The sequence below is a fragment of the Struthio camelus genome, chromosome 9 (genome assembly GCF_040807025.1).
Source record: "Struthio camelus isolate bStrCam1 chromosome 9, bStrCam1.hap1, whole genome shotgun sequence".
In the NCBI taxonomy this organism is placed as follows: domain Eukaryota; kingdom Metazoa; phylum Chordata; class Aves; order Struthioniformes; family Struthionidae; genus Struthio; species Struthio camelus.
In genome coordinates this window covers 27,383,013-27,407,340 of record NC_090950.1, presented here as the reverse complement: position 1 = coordinate 27,407,340, position 24,328 = coordinate 27,383,013, and the positions used below count along the sequence as shown (strand labels likewise).

Here is a 24,328-nt window from a genome sequence, read left to right as displayed (position 1 = left end):
TAAGTGCACTCAGGACCCTAACATATACACCTGCTAATGATGTTCTTTTTAAATACGGTGCATGAAGATACAGAAATTTATTCCTGTGTGAGACCAAAAGCCATGCTGCTCGCATGTGAGAACCTCTCCCCAAAAGGTCCCATGATGAAGTCCTGTGGCTCCACTGAGCCGGGGGATCCCTGATTGCATGCAGCCTGCTCCTGCATTAGATCCCATCTGAGCTGATGAAAAGTCAGGGCTGGGGACAGACAGTGGCAGTGTGGCCAAATTTAAGCTAATTTTTTTTTCAGAGTTCCTGAATTTCCCAGGCTAACGATGCCTCAGAAAAAGCACATTGCTCATTTTAAAAATGAGGGCCCTTCCGGTTGATTTTGACCTCCTCACACATCAGCAGAGTTCAGAGAAACAAAAATGCCTAGGCTTAGGCAGTCAGGCTTGAAAAAGTGTGTGATAAATCTATTTTTCCTAAAATCCAGCATGTGCATCGAGGGTTGCCCACCCTTCCTTCCACATCTTCCTTGTCCGGGGCTGAGTCTTCTTCCTTATCTTTCAATGCGAAGTTCTGACATTCTCCAGATAGCACATGAGGTCATACAGAGACTTTGGGTGAAATACACCGATTATCCAGAGCACTTTCACGTAAAAAAGGTTAGGGACATCTTCTCATATTTGAAGTGAAAGGATAGCTTTATCTCTGCAGGAGTCACAAAGACACAATACAAATGTTTGCCTTATGCTGTTTCGCTATTTAACAAGGCACTTAGAGTTTTCAAGGGAAGAGATTACAGAGCGGTGCCAGAATTGGCAGCTTCCTGGAGAATTTGCAGTAGATAACTTTAAACAGGTTGAAGGTAAAGAGGACACGCAGTGTACTGTTCAGTGAGGTGTAATGGAATAACAAAACAGAAGAAAGAGAAAATTGGGGAAAACTGTGTGCTAAATAAACGGTTTCTTCAACAAAGCCTTATTAGGGCTTTCTGAAAATAGCACTGATTGCTAATTGAACAGCTCATATTCTTTATAATTTCTTTTTACGAACTTGCTTCTCTTCGGTATAGAGATAATGAGGAACTTTCATTTTCAGGCAAAGCTGATTTGCCACATTCTGGTCTCAGCTAAAAGGGTGGAAAAGCACATAAAACATTCCCTTCGGGGAATGGGAACTGGGACGTTCGGTAAAGAGCCCCGCTCACATAAATGGAGTTTCATTATTTGGTATCCGAGTTCATTATAAGTGGGTTCAATTATATTTCATCAATGAAGAGAAAATAGCCTTTTCATCCACCGTATCTAGTGGAGCTGAATGCTAAGCACATCTGACGCAGCTTTTGGAAAAAACACAACAAGAACAGTAGCCATGTGAAAAAAACAAACAAAATGAGTAAGGCATCTCGGTGCCGCAGCGAGCTCCCTTTTCTCACGGAGCCATCGGATAAAGAAGTGAATGAAGTACAGGAGCTTAACATGCACCGCGTGAGTGTGCACCGGGCCACCGCTGCTGATTTACTAACTCGTTTTGTTCGAGGGGCGCTTGAAAAGCTTTGACGTTTACAGCTCCGGAGGCAAACGGGAAGGGGGCAGAGCCGACTCTGCATCTTCACGCTCCCGGTGAGCGCCCGCTCCCCGCGCCAGCAGGCCACGCGAAATCGGGAGGCAGCAGAGCTTCCCGGGTTTGTCTGCGAACGCTGCTAGAGCAAACACGTTAGCAGACAGCGGGGAAAAAAATGTAAATCTACCTGCCAGCAAGATGCAAAGCCCCTCAATGGAAAGCTGCAGTGCCTTTACCGAGTTTCCTGCTCAAAGGCACTGCAAGCCGAATTCAGAAAACGGCACAGACCCTGAGGTTAGCTGCCGTGTATCAGTTACTGAGACACTGGATATCCTGAGATACTTAAGTCAAAGGAGTTTTAGGATGTTTTCCTGGACTTTAACTGCAAGAACAGTTTTGTTTCTATGTGAGTCACACGCTACACAAATGTTTATTCTGCTACATGTCTCCTACTTAACAAGCGCCTCACAGTTTTCAAGGAAGAAACACACAAAAATGTTACCACAAGCAGAACGAGCAAGTCCCATTCAGTTTGAAGTACAGTATTAACCTATGCTATTTCTCACAGATGTAACTGCTGCGTTTTGACTTTCCAGGCCTGAAAGCTTTTTGTCCTTCTAAATCAGTCCGTGGAACCTGGTTTTGCTAGCACGGGTATTCAGAAGCTCTTCAAATCAGTCTCAGTAACGTTGGTGTCGGATCCTTTGGGACAGCACCGTGTTTCTGCTGTATCGTGCAATGCAGCTTTCATCTGTTGTGCATCCATTTATTCTCTATCAATCCTTCCTACCTAGCTGGCAGCATCATCCCTCTTCAGGTAGGAAACTGCACCCATATGAGCAATGGAAAGGACACATGAGACCGAGGAAAGAAAGAGGACGGAGCAGGAGGTGAGGTGAGATGAAGGAGAGGAAAAAGCAAAGGTATCAAGGGAATAGGAAAGCAATTAAAAGATACAAGGGGAACAGAAGGAGTAAGACCAGCAGGGAATGACAGAGAAATGAAGACAACTCTGTTCTCAGAAAGATGGGACAGTGCTGATCCTGGTAATGAGCAGACTGTGTGGGAAATGTTCTTTACAGATCTTTCCTGCAGATCTTTCTTGCTCAGTTGGAAACCTGGATGGAGAGTAATATGGCTCTACTACCTTCTTCTCATAGAAACCAAAATATAGGGGAAGAGAGTGGAAAATTGCATGCTTGGGTGTAATCCACATGCAGGAAGCACTGCTTGTCCTGTAGTTTAGACATGTCTTAAATTGCTCAGGATAGAAAAAAAAATGGAAGGCAGCTCCCTACTCAGCTAATTTGGAGAGTTAATCTGGAAGAAGGTTGAAAGATGGTTTCAGAGGTGGCTGATAATATTCATTTCTCCACTTGTACGTTGCCCTCTGCATCATCTCAAGGCCGGCACAACGGCAAAACAAAACCTTCCGTTTTCCATCCTACTGCAACAAGAGGAGACAGTAGAAGCTCAGGTAGATGGCTGTTGTAGTGCCAAACACTGGTTCACTGGTGTGACATTATATTGAGCTGAAAATTGGGAAATTCTGTTCTTATTTCTAGATGATATTGTTTCACAAGTAAAGAGAAATTCCCCAGAATTTTCTACTGAAATATAAATCACACATACAGGCAAATACTCCCTTTATTCCTCTTCTTGGAGTAACATATTTATCACATCTTGGGCTCAGAACATCTTTTAATTCAGAACAATATTGTCAACATGCTCTTTCGCAAACTAAAGCAATGCAGCACAAGAAAGGTTGCTTTCCTCATTTTCCTCATTTGCATTGCATGCAAATGGCTAATGCCATTCTGCAAAAATGTCTTTTGAAGTAAAGAGTTGACCACTGATCCCCTGCATGCACAGATCAATTCCTTTAGGCTTTATGCTCCCTGAAAATCTATAGGCCATCTTGAGACTGGAGATAAGGTCAACAGCATATTCTTTGCCTCAGATGACAAGTTTCTAGGCTTGATTCATGCTGACTTCTATCAGAAGAGAATACAAAATAGAATTGTAGCTGGCCTGCAAGAAAAAAATAGATTAAGTAAAACAAATCATTCTTTGCATCTGCTCTGATACTGGCAATAAACATCACTGGAGCTGTGAAATGCAAATGAGCAGGGGCTTTCACTCACTGACAGCAGACATCACATCACCAGAGAGATGGCCTTGAGATCCTTGCCAGTCGCAGTCACAGACCATCCCTATGGCAACTAAAGCAGGCACTTGCATGGAAGAGAAACACTGGGAAAATGCTTATTTAATATGCTCTAACAGCTGAAATAAGGGAAAAGTCAGGACGACAAGAGCAGAAAGGTTTCTGCAGATCGCATCGGGGGCCTCTTCCCTCACTGACAATAAGAACTTCTACCAGGTGACGATGCTTCAGATGAGTTGTGGGTACGTACCACCAGATGTCTCTAGGTCTTGGTCCTTGATATCCTGACTTAGAATCTGATTAAACAACGTAATGACCTCCATCTGGCCCACACATACAGATTTCCTTCCCATAAAAGTGCAAATACAGAGAAAAGCCTGTAACTTGGGCACCGAGCAGAAAACACAACCAGGCTGAGAAGCTGCCTGAACGCTGTGAAACCCACGTTCCTCAGTCCAGACATAGCCAGGGGACTAACACTGCTTCCAACAAGTAATTTTATAGTCTACTCTCCACCCCATAGATACAGGCCTTTGCAGAACAGAAAGCTAAAATGCTGAAATGCTCCAGAATCTCAGACCTCCTTCCTGAGCTGTAAAAAAGCAGGTATGGGGGAGAGCAGAGCAACTGAAATCTGTTCTGCCCGTCATAGTGATGCTAGAAGGTGCTGCCAAGAGAACTAGGAGCGTGTTCGCACCATGTGTTGCCGTGACTCTGCAGGGAGCAAAGGTGTGGCTCTCGCCTTCTGGGTCTCGCAACCAGTAATCGTTCTAGGGGCTCCTTTTTTGCAGTCTCTCCACCTGCACGTAGAACAGAAACTTTTAAAACCCACTGGTTTTCCAACATCCACCTCTCATTTTTCTACTTTACCCTAGCAATGATTACAGGGAAAGGTGAGCCTAATTAAAAGTAAGGGCGGAGATTAAAAACAGATAGCAAAACTTAGCTGTTAGAGGCAAAAACAACAGACAAGAATTAACTAACCTCCAGTAGGAAAATGACAATTTATTCTGATGATTCTAAATAGAGGTTTAAATAAGGTGGGAGTTTAAACTTATGATCATGTTTCAACATAGCATTTAGTAAATAATAACAAGGAACCAGCTGCATAGGATAATGACAGGGAATCAGCTACAGAGGAGTAAGTAAAGTCTAGTGTAGACAAAAAGCTCACCTTTAGAGAAGCTAAATTTCCGCAAGGTGAAGCACCTGCAATGATTTCAAATGAAAAAAAGGAGTGAGACGAGGAGCGTGCCAGCTGTCACCGCCGGGAGTCTTTGCCCCTGCTCTGCAGCTTACCCCCCTGCTTTCACACAGCCCCGCCGCAGCCCCGGCCTGGGAGGCGAGGGCCGTTGCTTGGTGCCCTCCTCGCTCAGTCCTCCTTGCTCGCTGCATCAGCCCGCAGCAAGAAATCCCACAGAAGTCCTGACTGGCCGATAACCAGAGCTGCTGCGAGGAAAGCATGGAATTAGGTAAGAAGGCCAGACACATTACAAAAGGAAGTGGAGAAACTAGAGTAAGTAATCTTCAGTGAATCACCAACCCGAGCAACCATGGAAAAAGAGTTTATTATCTGATACTTACAAGTGTTGGGGAGGGACTGGATCGCCAGAAGACGTCTGTACAGTGTTTTCATCAGCCTAATTGTGCCAACGTTAACATTAGCCAACAGGAACTGAGCTCAGTGTATTAAATAAACCTGCCAGTATTAACCTGTTAAAACGCTGTGAATACTCTCCCGAGCCAAGTCCGTCTTCAGTCTACCTGAAGTGGCACCAAACAGACTATTTTTTTAATCTGCATATAGTGGCAACTTGTAATGAGATACAGTTTTCCACTTTTTCTAAATCAGCCTACGTCAGTAATGGTTTTCAGTCACTGCTGTCTAATGGAAGGCTTTTCTGAAGTTATTCCAGCTACTCTTGTGACCTCATTTCCTAGTAGGCTTGTGATTACCATCGTGACTGGCAAATTTGCTAATGTCAGCAGAGCCATTGGAGGCTGAGTAGACCTCAGAAAATGAAGTAGACTTGCAAACATGAAGGCTCCAGCTCGGCATCGTGATAATAGCACAGTGCAAAAAGTTACCCTGCTGACGTCTGTTCTGTACCAGTACTTTTATTAAAGTGCACACTGGATCATCAGCCTCACACTTCATCTTGGAAGCATTAGATTTGGAAGAATACAGTAAAAGGATAGACAAGCCTAGGGAGTTCATCATGATATTCATCAGAGGAAGTAAGAGGAATACAGGCAAAGCCCTTGTGATGGGTCTTTCTTCACTCTGTCTTACTGTGACTAGCACAGCATTTGTACTTGCATCCTTTATTTTGTGTAGCAGAGCCTCATTAAATTTGCATTGTCTAATATTACTTTGTGTCCCACCATCAGCAGGACACCAGCAGCTGAAACGCAAGAGACTTTTCTAGTGAGGGATCCCTGTAGGCTCTTATTTCAAGTAAGACAGACATGAACCTCTGTGTCTTCTGCTACCTTTATCTAAAGGTACACCCTTTGACTTGGTCTCCCAGCCCTAATCCTCTTGTTGTAATGTGCAACAGAGGTGTGCTCACAGACAGTAGAAAATGGAATTAAATTCTCCTGGACCTGTGATTTTTTCTTCTCTAATTGTGAATCTAAATAGTTACGGTAAAAGTTAATAGTAATAATAGTTATATTATAATACAGTTACATGTTATATAGTTATATTGTTATATATATAGTTATATTGTTATATATATTGTTATGTACTATACAGTTATATTGTTAGTACAAAGGTAAGAGAGCTCTTACTTCTAAGGACAGACAACAAGGCTCTTCTGTAAGCTTAAGTCAAAGAAGAAAAGTGTGGTTCTCTGGAGGAAGGAAATTGTTTTCCCATGCCACATATATCTGCTAAAATTTAGTATAGTTGTTTCACACAGACGTACAGCCCGCGTGTAGCCAGATAGCATTTCACAGGGGAAGCTTTGAGTATGATCACCAGTTTGGGCAAAATAGTTGTTCAAAGAGTTAAGTAGAGAGGGAAGTAGAGAGACACAAATATTGAATCCGACGATATTGTCCTGTCCTAGAGAAACAGAGCTTTCTCCTCTGTGACCAGGACTGGCACAAGCAACTTCCTCCCTCAGTCTTGGCTTTCTTGGCAAAAGTTGTTTATTTTGTTGCGTAATTTTTCTCCCAATTGCTCTGATCCCTGACTTGTTTCAAAAGTATGTGGCAATCTCTCATCACCATTTTGGTTGCCTCTGTTTTCTGGGGCTGCTTGTCGAGTGAGGCATTGCTGCTGGGTGACATTTGCAGACACGTTACTGACAGGAACAGTGAGCCACAGTGATTTCCTGAGGTGAAACTTCCCGATAGTGTGTGTGTCTGTGTTTATGAATGTTTTGTTTCTTATTTTTCTTTGGCTTTCATGTGATGTCCCAGCTGTACAAATTACATCATCATCACCCTCATACAAATTCCAGTTATTCACATTTATGACAGCTCTGTTGCTTGCGTCTCAGAGCTGGGGCTGAGCAGTTGCAGATGATCTCTCCCCAGATTTGGGATCCTTGATATGGGCCCATCGTGCCCCGAAACCAATGGTTATCTTTATAGACTGCTACCAAGTCTGTGGCTGACTTCATCTAGGCCATTCAGAGCGCGGTCTCAGGCAGGAAGATAACTTTCTTGCTGGAGTTTTGGACTGACATGCTATGATTCCACATAAAATCTCCAGTTTTACCAGCTGAGAGATCACTTTTATAACTGACCAGGGCACAAACTCAATTTAGGAGGGGAAAAAAGCTTAGCTGTGGTTTGTCTCTTGCCTCACCAATATCAAAGATTTTGACATTAGTACTCACGTCATTTTGTAAAGCAGTAAGAATATATGAGGCAGAAGCAGCTAAGCTGACGCTGTGATTGCAGGTTACAAGTTTCATAGTTAACTGAATCTCTTTAAGTGAGCCTTCTAGATACAGTTTTTGCTTTCCTTGACAAATGCATCTGTAAAGGATATTTTTCTTTCTTGAGCTGACTCAGGGTCTGGTGAAACAAGGGTGTTATGGGAGGCCAAGACCGTGTAACAGGGGCCTGAAGCTGAGATATTTTGCACTGCCCGCTGTTCAACGAAATGCAGTGAACAAAAAGAGTATGGAAGTCAGATGCTCTTTTTAAGCAGTACTGCTGAGCTGACAAGCTCTCCTGTAGACTGGCTTCTGTAGTAGCTAAGCTATAAAAAGCCTTCAAATTAGAAGTACTAGGTCCTCAGCAGGAATATGAGAGGTCCGTTCCTGAACCTGATTCACTGGATGGGCCTGTATTTGAATGATAAATCAAGCCAATAGTATTTCATATTTATATATACTATGTGTTATATGTATTTAATTCATATTATATCTAATACAGAGTAATAACCTTGTAAAATCAATTAGGTTTTCTTTATTAATAGTTATAAGACAATTCAACATTGAACATGTTAAATTTCACAACCCAACAAGTTTATTGTTTACAACACAACAATAAATTTTACAACTAAAAGCAAATGTACAACTGTTCCCATCAGCAAGAAAGTTCTCTTTCTCTTACCAGTGCTCAGGCAGTGGATGCAGGGATAAAAAGGACCCTATTCAATAAAACAGATACTTAATGTAAGCACGGCGACATATCCTTACTGAGAGACAAGGAGAGGACAGAGGTGGGCATGTAGGATCAGGGTAGTCTCTGCACTCTGTTGTAAGGAAGAAAAGACGAAGAGACCTTTTGAGCAAGAGGCCGTAGTGAAGCCCCTGCTGCCACTGACACCTTCTTTTGAGTCACCAGTAACCACCCTTTTTCTGTGCAGAGCTCGAGTCCTCTAAAACGCCACCTCCAGGAGCTTCCCTGTCTTCCCAGATGCCAAGCTTCCTGCTGCTCATCCCTCCTGTCCAGAAAGCCCTTCCCACCCTAGCCTGACCCTTTCATCCCCAGACCTTCCTAGAGCCGCCAGCTCTAAGATGTCTTTCTCCAGTTCAGATCCTTCTTTCCCACCTTGAACCAAATCCCCTCAAACTGATACTACTCCAGTTACACCCTTTCTCCATGATCTGAAATCTTTCCATCCAAGCCTTAATTTACCTACATGTCCTTCAACTTCTTCCACATAAAATCCCTCAGTTTCCAATCATCTGCTTCCCACTTTGCTCCAAATCTCTTCCCATCCAATCCCACTAATCCAAACCAGCCCCTATTGGCTCCCTTTTCCCAAACTAGTGCTCCCTCCTGTCCCACCTTGTCTCAAATCTCCTTTTGCCCAACTTCCCCAGCTGGGAACCCACCCAGGCACTGACGGAGCTGTTGGTTCCCTTCAGTTCTGCCTGCAGTTGCTCCCCACCTCTGACACTGGTTGCCAGCACCTATTTGCCAGTTTGCCAGTGGCCACACCAGTTGGCTGTGCCCCTCGCCTCAGTCCCCTGGAGACAGTTCAAGACACAGAGATTAAATCATGCTGAATTTAGGAGTCACTTCCCTGATGAAATTGCTAGCTGAAAGGTTAATACAAATAAGACAAGCTGCACTAGGAAAGCCTTAGGAAAGGGTTGGTTTAGGAAAGCAAGAGTCACTTTAGGCGTACGTTGATTGAGCGTGACATGGCAGTAATACTTTGAATGTCTATGCATCTCTTGAGTCTTAAGGAAGGCTTTGAGTTGGACTGGAAGTGGTAGAGGAAATGAAAGTGGGAGCATTTACAAGGTGTACAAACCTACTGTTTATTGATTGACAGAAAGAGTAAAGCAAGATATAATATGATGTGTATAAGAAGGTATCTTTAGAGTCTCACCATCAGTAATTGCATGATATCAATGTGCTATAGCACCCTTGTCCACTAACTCACCATATCTATCTTCAGTAACGTCCCCTGCAAAGATGCCTGGACATAATGTGTCATTGATAAAAAATAACTAGAATAACAATAAAATTATTTATATAAAATAATAGATAAAAATAATACTGCATCTTTCTTTTTTTTTTCACATGCAGAGAGCATGGTACAGAAGTAGGAAGTAAGGTCAGGATGTTCAAGTCTGCTAGAGTGAAGGGACAGAGTGCACCCTCAGCAAGTTTGCTGATGATACTAAACTGGGGGGAGAGGCTAACACACCAGAAGACTGTGCTGCCATTCAGAGGGACCTGGACAGGCTGGAGAGGTGGGCGGAGAGGAACCTCATGAAGTTCAACAAAGGCAAGTGCAAGGTCCTGCACCTAGGCAGGAATAATCCCATGCACCAGTACAGGCTGGGGACTGACCTGTTGGAAAGTAGCTCTGCCGAGAAGGACCTGGGAGTGCTGGTGGACAACAAGTTAAACATGAGCCAGCAGTGTGCCCTTGTGGCCAAGAAGGCCAATGGGATCCTAGGGTGCATTAGGCAGAGTGTTGCCAGCAGGTCGAGGGAGGTGATCCTGCCCCTCTATTCAGCCCTGGGGAGGCCTCACCTGGAGTACTGTGTCCAGTTCTGGGCTCCCCAGTACAAGAGAGACATGGCACTCCTGGAGAGAGTCCAGCGGAGGGCTACCAAGATGATTAGAGGGCTGGAGCATCTCTCCTATGAAGAAAGACTGCAAGAGCTGGGCCTGTTCAGCCTGGAGAAGAGAAGATTGAGAGGGGATCTCATCAACGTGTACAAGTATCTGAAGGGGGAGTGTCAAGAGGATGAGGCCAGCCTCTTCTCCGTGGTGCCCAGCAACAGGACAAGAGGCAATGGGCAGAAACTGAACCACAGGAAGTTCCATCTGAACATGAGAAAACACTTCTTCACTGTGAGGGTGACAGAGCATTGGACCAGGTTGCCCAGAGAGGTGGTGGAGTCTCCTTCGCTGGAGATATTCAAAAGCCGTCTGGACGTGATCCTGGGCAATATGTTCTAGGTGACCCTGCTTGAGCAGGGAGGTTGGACTAGATGATCTCCAGAGGTCCCTTCCAACCTAAACGATTCTGTGATTCTGTGATTCTGTGAATTAGTGGGAACGAGCTGAGGGCTAAACTGCCTCGGGTGCATTTTACTGTGTTCTTCCAGGAACCGAGGCAGGCTGGGGAGGAAGCTGCAAGAATCGAGAAAGGCGGTAATGCGGCCAACAGGAAGCTGTTGAATGAGAGCTATTCCACTCCATGCTCGTTTATTACCACAGTTTCATGGGGTTTATTGTCTGCAGAGGTACAATGCTTTTCCTATGGAAATATAACATCAGACTGAAACGAAAAGCACCGAGAACAGCAAATCACTGAAGTAACGGGACTGACTATTTAAAGATACAAATTAAATTTTTGCTTTGGTTGCAGATCAGATCACGGGTAGAAGATCAAGTAATTTCTCTTTCTCTCCACACTAGTCTTCCATTTCTAGCTAGCTGTTGGTCTTGCCACTTCCAATGCAGAGAGCGACCTGCTAACACAGTCGTGTCTTCTGTAGTGTGTTTTCGACTCGCTGTCACTCCTGCCTCTGCAGTTTGTCACTTGCAGTCCATTGCTCCTCGTTTTTTCTTTCTCTTTCTAACCGAGAGACTTTTCATAACGGAGATGAAGTGCTGGATTTGATGAGCCAAATCCATTTTCTTACAGTGTCATGATCACCATCCGTTTTTGCTGAGTACAATAAAAACTCAGGCATTTCTTTGAATGCTGACACTCAAAGTCCTCAGATCCTTCTTTGCACTTTGTTTACCCAGCCTAATAATAGAACAAAAGTCTCAACACCCTACGCTGCAATTATGGCAATTGTGCTTTTAATTGAGAACAGAGTTTGGTATTGCATCAGTAGGAAAAGGGAAAAAGACTTATTTTCTTATTTTGATCCATAGCATGTGATATTGACCTATGAATTTAGGTTAATAAACTTTCTTTTTTTGCAAATAGTACTCTCATTGTTTCATTTACCATTTATGAGTCTTGTAAATGGTAATGTCAAAAAGGTAATACGTAAAACAATACTGTTAGAAAAAAGTAAGTAGCAAGTATAGATTTTTTAATGCTCTTAATTAGAGTCATAGAATTTCAGAGTAGAAAATTTTCATTTGAATGACTCAAGTTATTAATTACAGGACTGTATGTTCCCATGGCTCAGCAACCTTCGTAAATATATCATTAGTGGTCCATGGACAAGGAATGAATAGCGTGGTGTTGGTGTTGATGTTTTCAGCAGCTTAACACATTAGTGATATAATTGCCATTATTTGTCCATAAATGTTATTGCTGCGCCTGTCAGAGTATGCTGTGTGATCAGAGCTGCAAGGGGAAGTGATTCACATGATTGTCCATTATTCACATTAACACTTCGCTGCCTTTCCATAGTCTATTAAAATTGAGGCCACACTAGGAAAGGCTGAAAACCATTAGTATATTATGTGTACTGTAATTGTAACAGGCAACTCAGACTCCTTTCCAGGAATCCACGTGTTAACATAGATTACTATTTTGTTTTTTTATCTTCATTTTACTATTTTATTTGACTAAAAATGAGACATTTCAGTGGGAACCAAAAGTGGAAGATACATTGGGTCTCTGGGAACTTACTCTGGTCAGGAAGTGGATAATATGGCAAGGCCCAATTTAAGCCATGATATTAGTCCTGTATTGGATCTCAGAAGCATAAATATTTAGACCTGTGCAAAATGCTACTTAGTGACTAGGCCTATCTGCAAGTATGATGATTACAATCCATTGATCTCTTCATCTCAGCTGTTTTCTTCAGAGCTTGATCTTGATCTACTTAAATATGAACGGTATCATCACATCCCTGTCCCTCCAGCTGAAATATTTGGTGAGGCTGATGCTCCACGCAGCCCCTAAGCTGTTAACGCATATGCTTAGACATGGATTTACGTGACATCTGAAAATACCACACGAGACAAAACCAAGATCCCTCTCCTCCCGTATCCTGCTCTCCAGCAGGATTCAAAAGCAGATATTCATGGAAGAATGTAGGAGCTGAGTCGAGCAGGTGTATGCTGACAGAGAAGTGATATTTCCCCCAAATACTCCCTCGACCTCTGGCCATTTACAGCTCAGTGAGCCAGAGCCGGTGACTTTATATTTAATAACCATCAATGGATATCCCTTACCTGAACTCGTCCAGTCTTCCCTTGAACCCACGTAAATCTTTTGCACAGTGTCCTGTGGCAAGGAATTTCACAGCATAATTACATGATATGAAGAACCACATCCTCTTCGTTTGTTTTGAATGTGTTATCTGCTGGCTTCATCCGATACCCATTAGTTCTCGAAGTGAAATAGGGCACAAGCAGTCAGTTCTTACCTACCTTCTGCATGACACTTTACAGTGCAGACTTCTACAGTATTCCTCCCTCTGTCATCACTTTTCAGATTGAGGAGTCATAGTTTCCTTAGTTATTCCATATTTACATACACAAGCGCACGTAGACACAAGCATGTGCACTCATGCCACTTTGTTCATTAGTACTGAGTTTAACAGGAGATGAAGAATTTGTGCTGCTGTAGCCTTAGTGATTTGGTTTCTAAACAGATAGAGTATATTCATTGGTCTGAATTTAAACTATTGCAAGCTCTATTGCTATGCAAATCGGATTGTGAAGAAAAATGCAACAACATAACTTATTTGTAAGTGTCTTGGCAGGCCTGCAGAGCAGCCTTTAGGGAAGCATGTGTTTTTTCCCATTCAATAGGGTTTTTTTTGTTGTTGTTATAAGGTGCCTTGTTTCTTTCTCCAGCTACTAGGTAAATGCTAACAACTGAGAGAAGAAGCAGCGCGAAGTTTTAAACCTTGTTAGCCTGTAAAACTTAGAGTCATTATTTCTCCTAGAAGATAGTTTCTGGTCCGTGCAAAGCACTCCAAATGAAGAGCATTTGGGTATGCAATTAAAACCTAAAAGCACACAGTAGTAAAAATGTATAGGCTGTATCTGACAAGCCCAAGTACAGCTATTCCGTTGTATTCCCATATACACACCAAGCTGGGAGTTCTGGGAGAACCCAGCACAGCCCAGATTTTCAAGTTGGATGCTGAATCTTAATGAAAAATGTAGACGTTGTTACTGTACTGGCTGCTGCTGAACGCTTAGCTTTTGTAGGAGCTGGTCCATGAAGAGTTAAGAGTGACTCTGTGCAGCCCGAACTGTCCCACCTGAACACATCTCCCGGGAACGAGGTGATGGGAACCGGAATAGCAATTAGCAATATGTTCCTGGGCAAGGAGAGCAGCAGAAAGCAGAGTTTTCCCATTAGAAGAGCCCAGGGAGAAGCAGCACAGCCTCCTAGCAGCACCGAGCTTGCCATCAGCCTGCGCCACTTGCATTTCACAGCAAACATCCACTAGCATTCCTATCGTAATGAAAAATAGAGCCTCCCTGAGTCAGGAAAGAGAAAACTCATTGGCAGCTGCAAATTAGGTTTCGTGACGGAGAGCAAAGTGTCACAACAGCTCAATAGATCTAACAGCTTGAGGCTGCTGAGAAAACCTTTCCCCGTAGTAGTGTTGTAACTGTGTAGGTGAAATGACTGTGTAGGTGAAATACTGCTTCCTATCCCCAGCACTTGGTGACCCGCTACTGCCAAAAGGAGTGCATCCTCTCACCGTTCCCCAGTTTCACTCTGCTATTAGCTCTACCTGACCACTGTTACCAAGCTCAGATTAAGGATCTGTCTTGCCTAATGAGACAGGTTTCAGAGAACGGAGAACACTCTGTAACTGCTAGCATGAAATCACTTTGCAATGGGAAAATAATGGCTTCTTGACTCTGATGAGCATAGTTGCTTTTGAGGTACTCAGAAGAAAATCCTGGGGATGCGGAAGTACTGCTATTGTCCATCAGATGCTCTGCAGCATCTGACCAGCATCCATCTTTTAGTCGTAAGCAAAGATTTTGCAAATGTGATGCCCCATTGCTACCAATAGCAGTACAGTGAGGGCAGAGGGCAGTTCAGACAAATGTTATGGTGGTGGAAGGCTAGCAGTGAACTCCTGCTTTTTGTTAGTTAATAGTAACTAATAATGGGGAAAAAAGTATAAAAACAAAACCCAACATCCACAGCAACATTGCCATTTACTTTTTGAGCTTCTCAAAATAGGAATAATTAATCTTCTTCTTTCCATTTTTATATTTTAAAAGCTGACACAGGCAAATGTGGGCATGTTCTGGCAATTAGTATTCAGCTGAGTCAGAGGTCTTCAAGGGCCCTTGTAATAAAGTGCCAGGAAGAATCTTCCTTTTTCATGTTTAAGTTCTTATATCTGGAATGCAAGTCCGCATTGCTCTGCATAGCAACTTTGCCTTTTTGGGACAGAGCAACTGTTTCAAATGAGCAATGCTTTTTACTGTTGCCTTTGACTGTTAAAAATGAGGCACCTCCGTTTTCACCTACTGGAGCACCCGAATGCAAAAGTCATGCAAATCTGAGCTGGGGATACACCCCTGGAAACCCTCCACAGAGGATCCTGCCAGTCTGTTTATATGGTCCCTAAAACTGCACCAGCTCAATGCATTCACCCTGTTTTAGAGGGTATGAATGAGGAAAAAATTCAACCAGCTAAGGTTGAAAATAGGAAGTAAACATATGCTGATTGGATCCAAGATTGGACCCCATTCCACAAGCCACAGCTTTCCTCACCAGTTCTTAGGTGGGCTTCCTGGCTGAGAATCATATCCTTCCAGCAAGAAAACTCAGGTAGAGACATGTCGAGGAATATTTCCTTGCATAGGCTGCACTTTTATGTCGTTGTATCAACAGTGTTGTAAGACTTCTCCAAATAAAGGGCTTGTTCCCAGAGACTTATATTTTGGGTCCATGATATGGATACACACATCCAAATGCTCTAATATCACAATAGCCGAAAACAATGCTAGTAAAACTGTAATAGTAACTCCACAAGCTTCATCTACAGACCAGTTTGAAGCATACACTTTATTATTTTCAGGGTAACAGATCTGCATCCTGCAACTGAGTTGCTGAGGACTCTGAAAATACTTAGATTAAAGCTGCGCTCAGAAGTTGAATTTGGCTCTCACATTTCACTAGCATCAATAACGTATAGGATGGCACAAGCAAGGTCATCACTGGGCTCTATAAGTTTACACAGTTCCTCTTAGCCTTTATCATCCAGGCCTCCTTATCTTGCTCCATCTGCTCCATTCCAGTGATATTTTTAGCATGCATTCACTGTACAATTTTTCCAGTCTGGCTGTCTGACCCGTAGTCTCTTAACAATGCAGCTGCGATGGAAGTGGTGCACAAGCAAAGGCTGTCAGTGAAGTGGGACTTTTTCCAGATCTCGGAATAGCCACCAATTTTGACCAATCCTCTCCTTGTCCCCTTGGAGCTATTTTCTAGTAAGTCAAGCTGGGCGGGTTTTTTTCCTCTGAGGTCCTGTTAACCTATAAATGGCTACAGCTCAGCTTTGAAGTTAACACTTCATTAAGATTAATTGGGGAAGTTCACACCTCTGCTGGGACTGCGTGAGTTTGTCTAGCAGACTCAGCAAGACTGAAGTACGCTGATTCACACACCGATGCCTGTCTTCGATGCCTGTCTTGCTAACCATAAAAGCAAGCACAGTAACAGTTTCAGCGAACAGAGCAAGAGCTGAGAGATGACCCTGCTTCCATGGGCTTGGCTCTTCCTGATCTTGAACTTAAAGAAGTGAGTGAAAGCTGACAACAATAGTCCTCAACTTGCAGAACATTTTCAGTCACAGATGTCAGGGCATTAAATCACTGAGGACATCTGATTCATCTTTATGTTACTGGTGCAGTCAATCACTGGAGCTGATTCACTCTGAGAAGAAGGGAAACAAAAGTGGAGTCTCCTGACACATGGGCTGTGTCCGGTGCACTGTGTCCATGGGAGAGCTCCCCAGGAGGATGCAGAGCTGCGTAATTCTCTCTCTTCCCGTTGTGTCAGGCCACATGACGGGAAGGATGAACCCTGCAACACGTCATGTCCATCAGGACTGGGAAAGTTAACGCCTTTTTTAGCCTCTAGTTTATCTATGCCTCTGAGCTTTCTTCTCAGTGCCTTCAAGCCTGGGCTATTTGCCACAAGCAGAAATCAGAATACAAAACACAAACTGAATAAGGTTTAAATCCTTGATATAGAGGAAGTTTTTTGAAAAGTCTAACCTGTCATCGTATTTTTTCATGAGAAAAACAACAAGGAAAGAAGTGCCTGTGTCAGCATCTTCATAAAAAAGGCACACAGAAAGAATCAAAGGGTCCTACCTCATAATCGGGAAGGAAAACAGATTGAAACTGCTAGCTGCTCCTCTGTCCTCCCCAGCTCCGCAGTCTCTAGCCGCCCGTTACCAGAGTGCTGCTGCTCCAGTTCGCAGTGCAATGTCTCAGTGCAAATCCATTTTTCCTGGCGGTTTCAGCTAATATGCCAGACCTTGACCTGTGTGAAGTCCAGACAGACGTTCTGCCACGTCTACTAAACAAGCAGTAGCCTTCAGCAGCCAGGTAGCCGAAATCCCCATGGCTTCCTCACCTCTGTCTTCTTTCTCCGCGTGACAATTCTGTCAGAACAGTAAATCATCAGTGGTCATTTGAGGTCAAATGCCATTTCTCTAGGATTTCTAGATGACAGGCAGAGCTGGGATGATCCCAGATAAGGAAAGCCTCAAACAAATGGATGTTGCACATACAGGTATCAGCTCATGAGCACTGAGTTTGATACCTCTGGGTTACGCTTGATCTACTGTAACAGCGTTAATGTGTTTGTCCTAAGCAGGACAGATAGCTGTGGCCAGTAACATCTTAAGATCACCAGTCTGTCTGACAGAGCTCTACCCTAACACAGCACAGTGGCAATGCGGTTTACAACAGCACTTGGGAAGTGCTGTTGCCTTCCCCTTGCCAAAGCACAGAGAAAGAGTACATCGAAGTTATGATAGTGTCGTGCATGGTATAGCAGATACTGGTCAGATCTTGGACAGCATATGTCACAGTTCAAATCCAGAACAAATCTTGTCCATAATTAAATTTCATTCTTAAGAGCAGATGAACCTTGAAATGTTGTACAACAGTGCATATAAACCACAGCCAAAGTGATTTAAGTGAACTCCCCAATCTAGCAGCAATTACCTTCCACAGTAATGGCAGTGTGGTGCTTTCCATAATATCTGGTCAGCGTTTTGAAAGGGTTACGATTAGCTGTGATATGACAAAATAAACAATGGTGTGTAGTGTTTGCACAATGGCTTTCATACTTACTGCTTTGTGCAAGACAATCTTGTGGCCTGCAGCTAGGAGAAACATCCCTTGTAGCACAGTCAGCTCCTTTGATACTTCTTTATCTTACTTTTTATTGTGTTTATTGCTGGCAGAAAACAAGAGTAAATGTATAGATAAACTTTGAGGTCTTATCATCTTGGCTAGAGGAGTAATCCTGGCTCCATTCATGTAAACAGCTAAATTCCTTCTGATTTAGTTTGGACCAGGATTTCAGCTCTTTGAGTACTTTTCGCCTCTATTTGCAGTCCTTGAAGTAATTGCAGACTGCTGTCTACCACCTGCATTCCACTGGGTGCAGGGATTGCAGCTGCATGCTCAGCAGGGAGCACAAAGAGAAATCGCCTGGTGCAAAACTTTCAGGTCTTAAAGCATTTCTGGGGTGGGGGAGGCGGGGGGGGGGGAACGACTATCTATGGACTGGGGGCTGAAAACCCATCAGGCACAGGAGGGAGTAGCACCCACTCCAGCAGCTGGGGGAAGATCAGATGCAAATTCGTCCTCTGATATGGCTGCTAAAAGAGGCATAGTTCCCTGTATCACCAGCGGAGCATGAGGAATAATCTCTAATGTCAGAAAGACAGAGATGAGCATAACTTAGACTTCTAGTGTCTTAATACTTTTGCTATGATACCTGTACCTAGAATCTATAAAAAAATAAAATGGTAGCCACCAGGGAGCCACTGTCCAATTTCTATATACAAACCCTCTGTCTGTTGTGTTATCATGGTTTCAGGTCTAGTAAGGACATTTTCATTTCTGTGGAATGACCTTTGGTCTCTATGGCTCATATAGATGGAATCACAACATGTCCACTTATAATGTGTATTTTTTTCAAAATACCTTTTCTACTTTTCCGGGAAAATATTTGCACAGATGAAGGTTAAGATACTGGCTGTACTGGAACTAGAAATCTCTTGCTTGTTCATAGGTCAGATATAGTTCAGACAGCTACAACACAAACCGCCCTAACATTGACCTTAGCTTGCCAGTGACTCCAGCCATGACCCAGTTTAATGGAACCTCGGCTACACGTAAGTCTGTGTAAGTTACGTGTAGGAACGTGGCCTCTCTTGGAATAGAGAGAAGTCCTCTTCCACCTGCACAGTAACCAAGAGCTCCACTACAAATCAAAAATCTCAGTTCCTACCTTATTAGCATCTTCTCTCCACAGTTAAGCTAAAAAGGGCTTTCAGTAGTCCAGCTACTTATAGAGATGGATATATCAGAACTCCTTTTACAGAAGAAAGATTTTGCTACACAGAAGCAGTAAGTCTTCCTTTTTAGAAGAACAGAAGTGATGACTTTGACAAGAACTGCCCCTTTTCCTAATATCTATGGATGCTAGTACTATAAACAATTATAACAACCGTCTTCCAAATTCTCCCTGTATTTTGTCATAACATCTGTCATTCGGAACAACCGGAGGTCACGTTGTTTTATCTGGATATCTATCTCTTGAAAATTGAAATACAGCTAATTTTTGAAACAGGTTAACCAATGCTTGCTACACAACGTTGGTCAAGGATTGGAAAAAAAATAAAAGTATTACCTTATTTAAAATATCATTGGAAATATATGAAGCCAGATCACAGCTACCTGAGTTTGAATTCAGAACGCCTCAGAAGAGGCATCTCTCTCTTAAGTAAGTTCAGTTGTAACACAGGCTCTCAAACAGGCGAACCTGTGGGATTCATTAGCTCAGGGTGGGCTAATCAGATGAGATCTTTTCTGGCCTGAAACAGAAGACTTCATGGGATACTTAAGGAAGACCTGTCCTCTGTTATACAATTCATCAGCAAGACAGCACATGCCCAACTGCAATGCCTTTGACAGCATTATAGGAAACTTTTACTTCTAGCTCTTAGGCTCTGTAGTGATAACGGTCTGCAGGATCAGTTAGAGGTGTTTGCATCACAGCAATAGCAGATGCATTTCTGTTTAACTTACTTGAAAAGAGTTTCTTTCTGTTCCTTCTGCCTAGTAAGAAGCAGTGCATTTTTTCCTCTAAAGAGCTTTTTCAGTTGATGGGGTGATAGCAAAACTCAAAAACATTGCTGGTAAGTTGCCTGTCCTATCGCTCTTCAAGGTCAGGGAGGGCCCAATGAGAGGCAGATAAGAGGGAAAAGTACTGGTTAGTTGATGTGATGGGTTGTACCAATAGAACTTTTAAGCTACTGTGGTTTTCACATTTCCAAATATAAACACCTCAAACAGTGGCTAAGGAGGCTAGGAATCTTATTTTTTTGGCTAGATCACCTAACCTGAAAATGTATCTGTGAAGTCAGTCTGGAAAGTAGCAAGATTCCTAAGTGCAGCCCTTGGAAATTGTTACAGAAGTAATGCCAGATTATTTCTATAGAGGTTATCCTATGATCAGAAATAGTCTGGAAATAACATGTTAAGATCTGGATTTGATTTATTCTAGGACTTAGGGTTCGAATCCAAATCAGGATTAAAGAGGATTATAGTATTCAACAGGAGATTTTGGCTTCAAATGATAGAAATAGTGAGAGATCTAGCTGGCTTTGGTTACAGGCCAGGTTTTTAAATCACCTTGATTTTTGCACGCCTCTTTTTACTGCAAATTGAAGCCAGTATATATGTGTTACACACATGCAGCATAAACTTCTATTGGTAACTTGTTTATCCTGACAAATTGTATTTTTACCCTGTGGCTGAGACAAAGCAGCTCCAGTTTTGTATTTCTGACACCCTTGTTCCAGCTCCTGTCAAATAGTATAGGCCTAATTTGAATTCCAGGGATGAGGAATAACCTGTTCGTTTGCTTAGCTTAGTGAATGAAAGGTTAATTCTATATATTTTCAAAGTTTTATACTGCATGCTAGTTTGTTAAAGGCATTTTACCACACAGCTGGTGAAGGATTTAAAAAAATACAAGAGAGGCCTGTATGTTATTTGTTTTAACTTTCTCTTCAACCCTTTTTTCATTAAGTTCCCAGAAGACTGCACACTCTTGAATGCAGCAATCTGTTTAATCTAGTTTTAGCCTTCCTTTTCCTGTTTTGCTGTTTACTTTTCATTCCATGCCAGTAACTATTGAGGCAATACTGTGGATCCATTATCTCTGTTTCAGGGCTCTTGAAATATATGTGTTGGCTTTACTTTGTGTGTGCATACATGAGAGAGAGATGGAATAAACATATATGGGGCCAATTAGTTTGTACACTTAAATTAATGAAGAGCAATCTATGAATCTCCTTTTACTGAGAATTTGGAAATACTAAGAACGTTTGCCATGTAGCCTTCAAAAATTTCAAAAGCAGCTAGAAGGTCACAGTCTAATACTCCCTTCTGTATACTCATGTCTTTTCTAAAAATATTTCCCAACTTAATCTTCAGTGTATGGAACAGGAGGGCAGAGGGGGAACTGCAGTGTTTACGACCAAAGTGCAAAGACGAGGAAGAAAATTAAATCTGCAAAAAGCAAATCTTTTGATCTCTCCTTCATTCTCCTCATTACGAACTTAACAGTACCAGCAGATATATTTTAACTAAACATTGAGTTTATGGACCCATGTCTCTTTGTCTGCAGATAGTGGAAGGTCAAGAGGAACTCTGCTAATTCTATCTTTGCTTTTGCAGCTTTGCCTTGAGTTGGGACACCCAAACAAGTTAGCGGGAGTCTAAACAAGAGGAGCGATCTGAGTATGTGGCTCCTTGCAGTAGGTAGAACACAATACCATCAGAGATGTCTGCTCCGGTTATAGACAATCCTACCAGATAGCTGTCCTAATAGAGAAGAGAATCGCAGAAACATTGCTGGTGGAAGGGCCTTTAGGACCCTAAAACTTGAGAGAAAATATTAGAATAAACAACACCAATAGAAAATTAATCCAGCTGGCAGAGGTTGGAAAGAATGGTAAAAAAGCAGGTTGTCTTGTATGTCCCTTTTTCTCTCTTTGGCTTTTGAATTGTGAGGAAAACCCTCAGCAGTCAGAAAAGCTGAAAACTAAAGCGGGAAAAAGGACTGGAGGATGTCTCCACTCCATAGGAACGCTCATCTATCATATGAGCATCAGGAGCAAGGAGAGAATATTATTTCCAGCAAACTTTCTGCCTCTGGTGCCATATTATAAAAAATAAGAGAAATCTGTTTTGCCCAATTTTTTTGCCTACAGAACTAAGCCTACTGACCTGTGCTCATCAAAGAAGTCTCTTGCCTGCCTCCGTGGCTAAAATAACACATCCTTTGCATGCTAACGCTTCCCACATTCGCTTGCGCTGGCTTTACAGTTCTGCCTTGTCTTCTGTAAATCAGAATAAGCGACTGGGCTTGTGCTGCGTATCATGAGAGTGCGCCAAGTGCCTGAGGGACTCCTCAAAGGCTTGTTTTAAAATGCCGACCTGTCACGTTTCGTGGTCCGGGTAGAATGACTGAAGTCATTTGGAAAACTCAAGCGCACCACAAAACGGTTTAGGTAAGCAGTGGGGAAATCAAAGCAGGACTGACGCAGAGGTCCCAAAGAAGAAATACAATATGATCTAGTCTGCAGCCAGTACGGGCACCACCAAAAAAAAAATCTACCTTTCTGTCCGTCCCTCTCTCTCTCTTTCTCTGTCACTCACTATAACAAAGCACAGAAAAATAACATAGCTACCCTGAGTTATAACCCTGAAACCCCTCTAGGAAACATATAAATAAATAACTCAGCACTGGACATTAAGGAGAACTTACATTAGGGCAATGCACAGAGGGCAATAGCTCAGAAAAGCATGTCTACTGGAGAAGTAAGCCTGTCCCTTATCATTTTTAGTCATTTATAATTTAAGCTCTAAATAGACAACTAATTTTGAACTAGTTCCAAAAATAAAGGAGAAGAAAAAATAATGATTCCAGAGAAGTCAGGATTCTGGCTTTCACTGACATTGGCTACAAACTCGCATGGGTGAACAGCACTGAACTGAATTTGGAGTTGAAGCACAGACAGGTCATTTCAAACAGTCCTACAGTTAAGCAACACTTTTCACCCTAGGGAAGTCTCCCTTCCAAACATTTCCATCATTCCACATGGGCTTTCTTTCAAAGTAAGTTTTTGGCTGTTCTCGGTGATTTTTCGTTATTTTCACTCTTTTTGAAGATTTTGAGATGTTTAGGGAAGCTGCTGTATTCATTTTCCCAGATGTTTCAAGTTCTGAAAAGCTTTCACCTGCAGATGGGTTTATTCTGAGGGAGAATTAATTCCAGCTTGATTTGCAGAAGAAAGAGAACCATATACAATGTGAAGGATGCCCAGCTTCTCCTCAGACACGCAGAACTGAGATCTGTTCGGGTATTCTAGGTATTTGTATGTCAGCACGCACAAAAAGCAAGCAAATGCAAATGAATGTTCCTAAAAACTTCAGTGGAAAGCTTTTTTTTTTTTTTTTTTTTTTTAAACATACCCTCATAAGAGTTTTCAGGACCGTAATAACAAGAAAAGAGCCCATTAACAACCCGGAAGAGAGAGAAGTACTGAACTACCACAGCAGCAGCTGAGAACTGACTGGCTCGTAGCACTGGAATATGGAGACTTTTCCTGCTGAGGCACAAACCGTAACACCCAGGGCAGCTAGTGGTGGCACCAGGCTGTCATCATTTGGTGTCACTGCCAGCTTACCAGCTGCAGTATGGTTCACAAATACATAACAAGAGTGTTAACATTAAGTAGCCGCACCATTTAGTCTATCAGAAGAGAGATTTATGATTGGACTGGCCCTTCATGTGCAAGGGAGAGTTGTGGGGGGAATGGATGGAGAAATTGCCAAGAATCAGAAGTAAGAAGTTGAGTAGAGTAGAGGGCTAACAGACAGCAGAGGAAGTAGGAGACCTCCTCAAAAGAGAAGGGATAACGGATAGAGGTAGCAAAGACAACAGAAGTAGACTAAGGAATGGAGCTTTTGCTGTCTAGGGAGCAACTCTTTATACTTACCATGTATCTACAACAAGTTAGACGCTCATGACAAGGTTCCTCCTGTTTAGATGCCACTGAGATCCCTAGCTCACTGTTTTCTTTCAGGTGCATTTCAGCATCCAGAAGTATTTAAGCCTTAGAAAACACTTTGAGGTAGAATTTAGGCTGGATAAATCTAGGCTTAAATGTAGGAAGCCTTCCCGAACTCCACAGCGCGTGGTTTGTGCACAAATGCATGTGAGTGCATGCATGTGTTCATCAGGGAAAAAAAGAAGGAACTGAGGCAGCAAGCACATGACTCAGGGAGTGGGCGAGATGGGTAATATAACCGCAGTAGTGCTGGATTATCAACAAGTTTGTATCTTCATTCTGCAGCAGCTGGGCTACCTCCCAGCAGCAAATGCTGCAGGCAACATTTGTGCTTACTAGTTAATTATCCATAGGAGCAGGTAAGGGATTAGCAATCAGGTAGGGTTT

At 42.7% G+C, this 24,328-nt stretch overlaps 1 long non-coding RNA gene across 2 annotated transcripts; it reads right to left on the bottom strand.

Annotated features, from left to right (window-relative positions):
• Positions 1 to 671: 671 nt before the first annotated feature.
• On the bottom strand, positions 672 to 24,087 carry LOC104143322 (uncharacterized). Of its 2 annotated transcripts, XR_011142872.1 has the most exons (7): positions 23,870 to 24,087; positions 17,919 to 18,024; positions 16,929 to 17,221; positions 5,016 to 5,162; positions 4,891 to 4,925; positions 4,414 to 4,516; positions 672 to 3,580 (listed from the first exon to the last, which is right to left on the bottom strand). It is a non-coding gene; the product is annotated as an uncharacterized lncRNA (long non-coding RNA). The 2 variants fall into 2 exon arrangements; XR_693889.2 differs by lacking the exons at positions 16,929 to 17,221; positions 17,919 to 18,024; positions 23,870 to 24,087 and adding an exon at positions 5,301 to 5,631 and having other exon boundaries at positions 1,957 to 3,580; positions 5,016 to 5,165.
• Positions 24,088 to 24,328: the final 241 nt, after the last annotated feature.